The following is a 10,777-nucleotide window of genomic DNA, read 5'->3' as shown; positions in this document are numbered from 1 at the left end:
TCTCAAATTCTCCAGCATCTGCAGTTCCTACTATCTCTGAAACAATTTTAACCCCACTGCAAAGCCTCTTCTAAGGATGCCTACCCTGAAGAAGTTACCCTCCTCCCTCCGGAACTGTCTCCTCTCCACCTATCTTCTCCCCGCCTCCCCCTCTGTCCCTATTTATTTCAGAACCTCCCTCATTTCTGAAGAAGGGTCTAGGCCCGAAACGTCAGCCTTCCTGCTCCTCTGATGCTGCTTGGCCTGCTGTGTTCATCCAGCTGTACACCTTGACCAAAAGAGAGTTTTGTTTCATAAATTATAAAGAGGCTTGATAACATAGACATGTTCCCATTTGTTCCAGAGTCCAAAATTAGGGGCCACAAATTCAAACAAGAGCAATTTCAAAGAGGAATTCACAAGTATTTAGAACGTGGAACTCTCTACCACGTGGAGCCACAGCTGAGGCGAATAGCATAGATTCATTTAACAGAAGCTACTTTACTACATGAAGGGGACAGAAATAGAAAGAAGTGCAATTGGAGGAATTACGTTAGGAGTAAACTGTTATAAAGTATAAACACCAGAACAGACCAGCTGCACTGAACGTTCTGTTTCTGTACAGTACAGCAAAATCTGTAAAAAAAATTGCTTATGCCACCATCTAGTGACAAAACTCAGCAACTGCTGGATACTGCTATTCACAAGAGAGAACGATGGGTGGGGGTCAATGGTAATGTTATTGCAACTTTTGTAAAATGTTTATACTTGCAAGAGATTTTTTTGATTTGACAATTTTTTTAAATGATATTCCTTCCATATGTCAGTTTGACTGTGAAGTTTGGCGCTATGGTTCTGTTAGCAATGTTTTGCAGCTAATAATCAGTCCACACTGATCAGGAAAGTAGCAAATGTTTGCGCATATCAGTATATTGTCAATGGAGCTTTTTCAATAGTCATTGCTCTGTATCCATGAGAATTCCATCCCTGAAAAGCCCCGTAAATGATGAATTTGCAATTGCAGAGTTGAATAACTTGTGGTTTTAAAAAAAGTCTGCGTTCCTGGATGCCAAGATTATGATTTTTCACTAATTATTTTTGGGTTAAAATAATAAATGATACTGACATTATGTTAATACTTAAATAGAATATTTATAGAATACAGTAGACCTATTGAGCTAAACTCTCAGTCTACAGCACTAGCTGACATACCACTTTGCAACTTATCCAACAGTTTCACTTTTCCACTAAACTTCATCACCACCTTCTTGCGTTTAGGCACACTCGCAGTTCCACTTTGATTGGGAGCCATCACAATAACACAAAGGGCACAGGGTGAGAGCGAAATATGCACAGCCAACTTCATCAAGACAAAGCAAGAGATGGGTGAGGAAGGAAATGCCAAGAGCATCCAAGCGCAGGTTAAGGGGGAGGGGGTGTGAGAGCCAGTACCCACATTTATCTTTGCATCGGTGCATCTTCTCCAAGACGGTATGGCTGTCCACTGCTCACCGCTTGGGTTGCCTCACAACAGGTCGCTGAGGTGTGATTTTTGCCTGCAGACATTGATTAATTGGTTATTTATTTTTTGGCACAGACAGGCAAATTCGTAAACACTGATTTCGCAGATACATGGGGATGACTGTAAACAGAAATACATGCACTGTTACCTTCTAATCACTGTTTCATAAAGTAATGAATTGCATATTTGAAGTCTGTTTTGAATGCACTTTAGTAATTATTACATCTTGAAATATTCTGAGGAACAGAATAGCAAGCCTGTAAAATGCACTAAGCAAATTCATGCTTGCTCCACTCTGCTTCCAAATGCAGTGACCCATGCTTGAGTATGACCCATTTTATGCAAGAAAGGAAGTCAATGGAAAATCTCTTTAAAACTGGACTTTACATTTTCTATCCACACTAGTTGTTGTTCATTTTGCAGGATAGCATTGAAAACAGAAGAGCATGTCCAACAAAAATTCACAGCCAGCCAGAGAGGCAATTCTTCACAACTGTCAACAAGCTATTTAAAGTGACCTGATATCTGTTATATAAACCTACATAAACCACCTCAATGAGCACCTCACTATATGGCTCTCCTCATAGACCAACTAAACAGACAAAAGAATTTTTCAGTGTGTGTCTCAGTATCACACGACAAGTACACTATTTCCTCAGTCATCAGAAACTTCTGGCAAAGTGTCAGAATTGACACAATCTAATTGCATAATTATCTATAATTTGGTAATAGCAGAGTGAACAAGGCATTTGGTGATAGAAATATTACCAACCTAGAATCTTCATGGTTAAGTTTAATTGCAAGCTTTACACCTAAAATGAACGTTATTCCATCGCGTCATATCAGCTTTACTATTACAGAATCTGTGATCCCTATCCTCCCTGTAGCTGCTGGTTTGAAATGGTTATTTGTCATTTAAAAATTTAAGATTAAAAATGGTTTTTGCCTCAGCTGTAATCCTTAAATTAAATGAATAATTTTAGGAGAGGGATAGTAGGAACTGCAGATGCTGGAAAATCTTAGATAACAAGGTGTAGAGCTGGATGAACACAGCAGGCCAAGCAGCATCAGGTCTAGGCCCGAAACGTCAACCTTCCTGCTCCTATGATGCTGCTTGACCTGCTGTGTTCATCCAGCTCTACACCTTGTTATCTCGAATAATTTTAGTGTTTTAGTTTCCAACAACCTCACTCCACTTGTGAAGTGCCTTGATAGATAGGGATCATAGAAGACTGCAAGCTGGTCATGAGTACTTTTCTGTTCCAGGAAGTGAAGCGTGCTTCCTACCAAACAAACATGGAGCACAGTCAAGTAAACACAAACAACTGTATGGTTGGTATTGATCAGAACGCTTCAGTAGTGCATTCGGGATGTCTTTCAAAGTAATTTTCTGGGCATCTGATCTGACCCCAAGCATAAATACTGAAGCAGATTATCTCACTTTGCAGATTTTCTAACTGGAATCCGCAAGTTAATCTGTTCCTGTCTAATAAGGTTATTCACACAGCACATCACAAGGTATAGCATCTCAAAAGTTACATGCGAATTAAAAAAAAGAGTAGGCCATTTGGTCCCTTGAGCCCCCTCCGAAATTTACTAAATTCATGGCTGCTCTGATTACTCCACATTCCCATCTAACTCTGATAACCGCTCACCCTCTTGCTTATAAAAGAACCTGTCTACCTCTGCCTCAAAAATATCCGAGGACTCTGCTTCCACCCCCTTTTTAAGGAAGAAGGTACCAAAGACTCAAAACCCTCAAGGAGAAAATATTTCTAATCTGTCTTAAATGAGCAAATCCTTAATTTTTAGGACAGTGATCCCTCGTTCTAGATTGTCCCACAACAGGACACATCATTTCCACACCCACTCTGTCCACTCTCAGGATCTTACATGTTTCAAACACTCATTGCCCCTTGCCAACTAGAAAATGACCCACTTTTGCTTAAATTCTTTCCTGTTAGCTAGGTATCTTCCATCCATGCCAATATGATACCTCCATACCATGAACTTTTATTTTCTACAATTAACTTTGATGAGACACCTTATCAAATGCCTTCTGGAAGTGCTATACATCAACCACTGACCTTCATCCACTGCACGTTACTTCCTCGAAGAGGTCCAATAAATTGGTTAAATATGATTTCCCTTTCATATTACCATGTTGACCTTGCCTGATTGTCTTGAACTTTTTTTTTTAAGTTCCTTGCTATATCATATTTAATAATAGTTTCTAACCTCTTCCCTGTAGTAGATGGTAGCAGTTCTATAGTTTCCCACTTTCTGTCTCTTTCCCTTTTGGAATAAGGGAATTATTTTTGCTATTTTACAACATAATGGAACCTTCCCTAAATGTAGGGAATTTCAGAAAACTAGAACCAATGTATCAACTATCTCACCAGTCATTCCTTTTATGACCTTTAGATGAAGTCCATCAGACCCAAGGACTTGTCTACCCACAGCTCCAAATTGGCTCAGTAACATTTCCCTGGTAATTGTAATATTCTCAAGCTCCTCCTACTCTTCTACATACTAGTTTCTGGGATGTTATTTGTATCCTTTATAATGAATACGGATGCAAAATTCATCTCCCATCTTTATACTTCCCATAAATTCTCAAATGCACTTTCTAAACAGACCAATGCTCACTTTGTTAACCCTTTTCCTTTTAAATAGCTGTAGAATCCCTTACTACTCATTTTTATATAGCTTTCTCTCATATGCTCATTTTTTCCTGATTTTTACTCATTTTTTTAAAAATTGTTCCAAACTGCAACCCATTTTTAAGTTCAGTATTATCTTTACCATTTGTAGTTGACAATGGTTGATGGCTCCTCAATACATTTCTCATCAGATTGTACCCATTGTGTATTCTGAAGTAACAATGGGACAATTTGAAAGTCAAAACACAATCAGTCAGAATCAGCATGGTTTTACGAAAGGTAAATCACATCTCACTAGTTTGCTAGAGTTCTTCAAAGATGTAACAAGCAAAGTGGGTAATGGGGATCCTGTAAATGTAGTATATCCAGAGTTCCAGGAGGCATTTCATAATGCGGAAGGGTCACCGGACCTGAAACGTTAACTCTGTTTTTTCCTTCACAGATGCTGCCAGACCTACTGGGCTTTTCCAGCAACTTTGTTTTTGTTCCTGATTTACAGCATCCGCAGTTCTTTCCGGTTTTTATTTGGCATTTCATAAGGTATCGCACAAAAGTTTAACACGCCAGTTAAGATCACACACAGTCAGGGATAATACATTAGCTTGGACAGAGGACTGGCCAACTAAGAGAAAGCAAAGAGTTGGGATAAATGAATCTTTTTCTGGTTAGCAAACTGTAACCATTGGAGCGCCACAGGGTTTGGTCCTCAACTATTTACAATCTATATTAATGACTGAATGGAGGGATTGAATGTACGATAATCAAATTTTCAGATGACACTAAAATAGGTAGGAAAGTTATTGCAATGAAGAACTTAAAAATTTACAATGGGATATGAATAGGTTAGGTGAATGGGCCAAAATCTGGCAGATGATGTTTAACATGGATAGCTGAGAGGTTATCCATTTTGGTCGGAAGAATAAAAGTACAGAGAAGGTTCACTAGATTAATTCCAGAGATTAAAGGCTCATCTCATGAGAGATTGAGCAGTTAGCCTATGCTCACAAGAGTTTAAGAGGATGAGGGGGGGATCTAATTGAGGCATACAAGATGGTAAAGGGATTGATAAAATAGATATAGAGGAATTGCCCTAGAAGGAGAAACAATCTAGAATGAGAGGTCTTAATTTTAGGCTAAGGGGTGGCAGATTTAAAACAGAGATAAGAAGGAATTACTTCTCATAGGGTTGAGAGTCTGGAAAAATGTGCATGCTGGGATAGTATATAAATTTGAGGAGGAGATGGACAGATTTTTAAGTAGTAATGAATTAAAGGGTTATGGGGATTGGGCAGGAAAGTGGAATTGAGATGAGATCACCCACAATCATATTAAATGATGGAGCAGGCTCAAGGGGCTGAATTGCCTCGTCCTAATTATGTTCTTAAATGCATCTCAATTGACCTATCCCTTTATTCATTCATGGGATTTGGGAGCAGCGTTTGTTGCCCATCCCTAATTGACCAGGGGCTATATGACTATTTCAGAGAGTATTTTTCTGCGTCTGGAGTCAAATGGCTGTCAGAACAGGTAAGCATTGCAGATCTTGTTTCAAGGACATTTGTACTAGCTTTGTTTTTTTTTTAGAAAAGATACCAGATTTTTCAGTGAATTACAATTTTTTTACTGAATTCAAAATGTACCATGTGCCTTGGCAGGATTCGAATACAGGTCCCCAAGAATTAGCCTTACTCTCTGGATTACCAGTTCAATGATTACCACTACGTCACCACCTCCTTGTGAGTTCACAAGAGCTAGATCCACTTTCATGCTTGCATAATGACCCCTATGAAGTTTAAGATACTAGTCTTGGATGCACTCTACTCTCCTTCAACTAAATGCAAAATTCAATTGCATGCTGGTGACAAAGGGGTACTTTGACTATGAGGTCATTAATTAATCTCACCTCATTGCAAAATACTAGGTCTAGTATAGTTTGCTGTTTGGTTGGCTCCAGAACATGGTGTTCTAAGAAATTATCCCAAAAACAGTCTTTGAATCCCTTATCTAGGTCACCTTTGTTCATCCGACATTTTTAGTAGCACATAGATTACTATCCACAATGCTATCGCTGTACCAGTCTGACAAGCTCCCGTTATTTCATCCTGTTTACTATATCGTACCATCTATTTACTGATAGAGGCCTGTACAACACTCCCATAAGTTCCTTCTTGCTTTTATCTCTTCTCTTACATACTCGAACCACTTCTATATCCTGGATTCTTGCATTTGGGCCACCGTCTCTATAATGCTAATACTATCATTAATTAACAGAACCACACCTTCCTTTTCCTAGCTAGTTTTATAATTTTTTAACCACATTCATTGACTAGAATAATATTTATGCTGCTTCATTAACTGATAAAATTTGCAATTTTCTTCTTTCCAAAATTTCTACAAGCTGTTCTGGAAACATGTCCATTTTTGTAGAGAAGTACCGACATTTATTGCTTTAAGTAAACAACAGATAAGCCCAACAGATACACAATAAACCTGCACCTGGCTACACCTTTTCTAAGCAAGAATAGAGTCCAAGCTGTACAGCATAGTAACAGACACTTCAGTCCAGATATCCTAAACTTATCTAGTCCCATTTGTGAGCATTTGGCCTATATCCCTCTAAACCCTTCTTATTCACGTACCCAACCAGATGCCTTTTAAATGTTGTCATTGTATCAGCCTCCATCACTTCCTCTGGCAGCTCATTCCATACATGCACCACCCTCTGTGTGAAGAAGTCGCCTCTTAGGTCCCTTTCAAATCTTTCCCCTCTCACCTCAAACCTCTGCCCTCTGGTTTTGGACTCCCCTACTGCGGGAAAAGACCTTTTCTATTCACTCTATCCATGCCCCTCATGATTTTAAGGTCACCCCTTATCCTCTGCCACTCGAGAAAATAGTCCCAACCTATTCAGCTTCTCCTTATAGCTCAAACCCTCCAGTCCAAGCAACATCCTTGTAAATCTTTTCTGAACCCTTTCAAGTTTCACAACATCTCTCCTATAGCAGGGAGACCAGAATTGCACACGGTATTCCAAAAGTGACCTAATCAATGTCCTAAACAGCTGCAACATGACCTCTTCATCTGTCCGGCTACCTGTGAACATGTACACCCAGGCCCATTTGCTCTTGCAACTCCTTTTTAGAATTGTACCCCCTATTTTATATTATCTTTCAATGTTCCTCTGATCAAAAGTGCAACATTTCATACTTCTCTACATTGGATGCAGTCCAATGACCCATCTGTCCACTCCCCCAACTTGTCTACGACCTTTTGCCGTTCTTTACTGACCTGACAGCATACAGTTCTTCCAAATTACATGTCATCTGAAAACCTTGAAATGTATCAGGAAGATAAAGGGTCCCAATACTGGCCCCTGGGGATCTCTTCTACAAACCTTCCTCCAGCCTGAAAAATATCCACTTGATGATTATTCCATTTTTCAATCTCTCAGCTAATTTTGAATCCAAGTTGCTAAAGTTTCTTTTATTCCATGATCTATGACTTTCCTCAAATCTATTGTGTGGCACTGTATCAAACACCTTCTGCAAGTCCACAACACTGGGCTGATTTCCCCCCTCCCTGACCCAGGTTCAGTGCAGTGGAAACTCAGTTAGTGCTGGACAACCCCACTTCCCAGCAAGTTTTGTTCTCCAGCTGCTATTGTCAAAAGGCTCAGTGCTTGACCTGAACAAGTCACTTCTGTCAAAGGGACACCATTCGATGCTTCACTTCTATTGCTGGAGTGTCAGTTTTGATTGCAATTCCATCTATGTTGCTGTGCTTGAAAGGCATGGTGATAGAATCATAGAAATTTACAGTACAGAAGGTAGCCAATTTCCCACCATGTCTGTGTGGGCTGAAAAATAGCTGTCTAGTCAAATGCAACTTTCAATAGTACAGAGTTCCAAGACTGAAAATTTGTGAATAGTTACTGGGGACACGATACAATCTGGGAAAAGACAGGACCCAGGCATTTACTGAGGCACCACATACCAGTTCAATAGACTGGATAAATTGCTAGCACAAGTTTATAGGTCAGATAAGAGTGGCACTTATGGATCAGTGGTGGTGTCCCCATCTCTGGGCAAGAAGACTTGGGTTCAAATCCCACCTGCTCTAGAGCTGTGTCATAACATCTCTGAATAAGATGATTAAAAATACAGTGAACGTTTGATTAACCGGCACCCTATGGGACCAGAAGTGTATTGGTTGATCAAATATTCTGGTTGATCAAGAGATCCACATAATGACTGCAAAAACACAGTAAGTAAAGAGGGGGTATACACAGTTATACCTTACTTACAGCATAAATCACTTAAATAATAATGCAACTTTGCCTTAAATAAAACTTACCAGCAGAGAGGCTTTTAACTTCCACCCTCAACTGAATACTCAAATATCAAGGAGATTGCAATAATACAGTAAACTTCTGATATTTCAGCTACATAACTTTTGCCAGTGTAACCAGAATGTCAATTCATAAGGTCCTGGTTAAAACAATGTTTGCTGTATCTAATAGATCAGACAAAGTTGATGTGTTGAATTTAGCTGGGGACCACAGGTGACGTTACACAACAGACATCAATCTTAAGCAGGCTACAATTGAACTGTCACAGCCAAAACAGATGATAGCCACATATCTGGACTTGCGATTCACTACAGTTAGGAGTTTGGTGCACACAGAGAAAGAATTGTAGCCCAATTATACAATCTACAGAAGTTCATCTACTAATTCTGCCTACCTTTCAGAAAGCCTAACTTATAGACAAACAAAAAGGGAAACACAATCAAAACGACCTAGCCACAGTTTTGTGAAGCTGACAGATTTTTCAATTAAATAAAACACAGATGTAAAAATGAAGGGAAATGCACACAAATTAACACCCTCTTACAAAGAGATCAGGAGATGTTGACTCAAATCTCTTTTCTGAATCAACACTCTGGCTTCCACATATGCCTGCACCAACATGACCTGCAAAGAACTACAATTTATCAGCAAAGCTGATTAATTTGAAACAAATTCCATTATTTCCTGGTGTTTTTTTTTTGGGTCATTAAGGACTGAAATGTCAGTGCCATACAGTCAGCCTATCCCAGCTTTGAGATGATTTGTACATGTTTCAACTAGACTATTACACATTAGATGGTCTGCAAAACAACATCTGGCCAAAAATATCAGACAGCAAATCTACAGCAGGATTGCTCAAGGACACTTTGCAGAAGACCAGAATCCCATGTACAACTAAATTAGTGAGCAGGTATCTGTGATACCCCAAACAGTGCAAACACATTAGCAATCACAATATCTAAAGAATGAGAAATCAGTGATTATGTTGAGAGTTTTCCCTATTGCTTCCTGTGCATACAAAAGCTATAACATTTGAGTATATATAATATTGGCAGCAGGATATATATAATGCTGAGACATTGTTGCAGTGTAATATTTTGAATTGTTCTGAAGAGTGATATTGGACTGAAAACATAAGCTCTTTCTCACTCCACAGATGCTGCCAGGCCCACGGAGTTTCTCCAGTACGTACTGTTTTTATTTCAGATCTTCAGCATCTGATGTTTACCAACCCCAGCCAAATCCCACTCTCTCCCAGCAGACTGGCACCAACCCCAGCCAAATGTCACTCTTTATAGCTGCACCAACGCCAAACTTGTCCCTCTCTGCTGGTTCCTAGTCTATGACCGTGACCTACAACCCAACAGGTTTCCCTGCAGCGGCTCAGACCAGCTGGCCAGGCCCTGCCAACGAGGCTCTGAGAGTCCGCTGCGGCAAGTGACAACCCCTTTCCCTCATACCACGGCGATGCCGCTGAAAGCCCACTCTCCCCAGCCCGGGGCTGTTGTCTCTCTCAACGTCCCCACTGAGGCCGAGCCAAAAGCCGCTCTTTACCTCAGTAACCCCGGTTCTCCGCTCACACCGCAGAGTCCCGGCTCACCTCGCACCGCCCTCGCGGGACCGCTGACGTCAGTACGCCGCGGCACCGCGTGCGCGCGCGTGTCCGCCGCGCCGTGACGTCACCGCTACGCACGACGTGTGCGCCGCCGGCACCCAGAACCGGAAGCTGCCCCCTTTCTCGGCCAAAGTGGGAACTTGTCAACATCATGGGGACACTTTATTTGGCATCCAACGTAACGTACCGGATTTAAGGGGCGCAGACGCCCACTCGTCTGAAACGGAGAAAGAGAAATTGCCAGCAATATCCGGGAATCGGGTAACGGCTGATTTCCGGGAGGTGGTACCACGTGGTTGCTGGGGCCTGACCTGTTGTTGAACAGGCCCCGCCTGAGCTCCTCACACATACACGCCCACGCACACATGGACAGAGTGAAACACTGGCAATCCTAAACAAAGGCATAAAATACTGCTCAGATGTCTGTGGAGGTAGCAGCACGGTTAATGGTGGCTGTTCTTGATCTATGGCCCAGACTCAGATGTGGTGTGCAGGTGCCCATGTTGGACTGGGTTGGACAAGGTCAGAAATCACACGGCACCAGGTTATAATCCAGATTCCTTTCCAGTCATTGTCCTGAGATAATTAAAGGTTTTATCAGTGTATACAAGGGATGACATCTCAGGTCAGACAATGCATTTTAGGTGTGA

General features: G+C 40.9%; 2 protein-coding genes across 5 annotated transcripts in view; both read right to left on the bottom strand.

Moving 5' to 3' along the window:
* The window catches only part of LOC125481251 (thymosin beta-10-like), a 49,209-nt gene extending 47,674 nt beyond the window's left edge, over positions 1 to 1,535 (bottom strand). The window contains exon 1 of the mRNA XM_048592564.1: positions 1,436 to 1,535. The gene's annotated coding sequence lies outside the window, so the exon portion shown is untranslated. The remainder of the gene's footprint in view (positions 1 to 1,435) is intronic.
* Positions 1 to 10,409, bottom strand: part of LOC109911709 (mitochondrial nicotinamide adenine dinucleotide transporter SLC25A51) — an 18,146-nt gene extending 7,737 nt beyond the window's left edge. The window contains exons 1-2 of one of the 4 annotated variants that reach the window (XM_048592540.1): positions 10,315 to 10,409; positions 1,436 to 1,535 (exon numbers count right to left, since the gene is read on the bottom strand). The gene's annotated coding sequence lies outside the window, so the exon portion shown is untranslated. Of the gene's footprint in view, positions 1 to 1,435; positions 1,536 to 10,066; positions 10,225 to 10,314 lie in introns of those variants that run through there. The other 3 variants (XM_048592527.1, XM_048592545.1, XM_020511074.2) reach the window with 3 other exon arrangements.
* Between the last annotated feature and the right edge of the window lie 368 nt (positions 10,410 to 10,777).

This window comes from Rhincodon typus, chromosome 3, assembly GCF_021869965.1.
Source record: "Rhincodon typus isolate 14 chromosome 3, sRhiTyp1.1, whole genome shotgun sequence".
Taxonomy (NCBI): Eukaryota; Metazoa; Chordata; class Chondrichthyes; order Orectolobiformes; family Rhincodontidae; genus Rhincodon; species Rhincodon typus.
The sequence above is the reverse complement of the archived record's forward strand: the minus strand, read 5'-3'. Positions and strand labels throughout refer to the sequence as shown.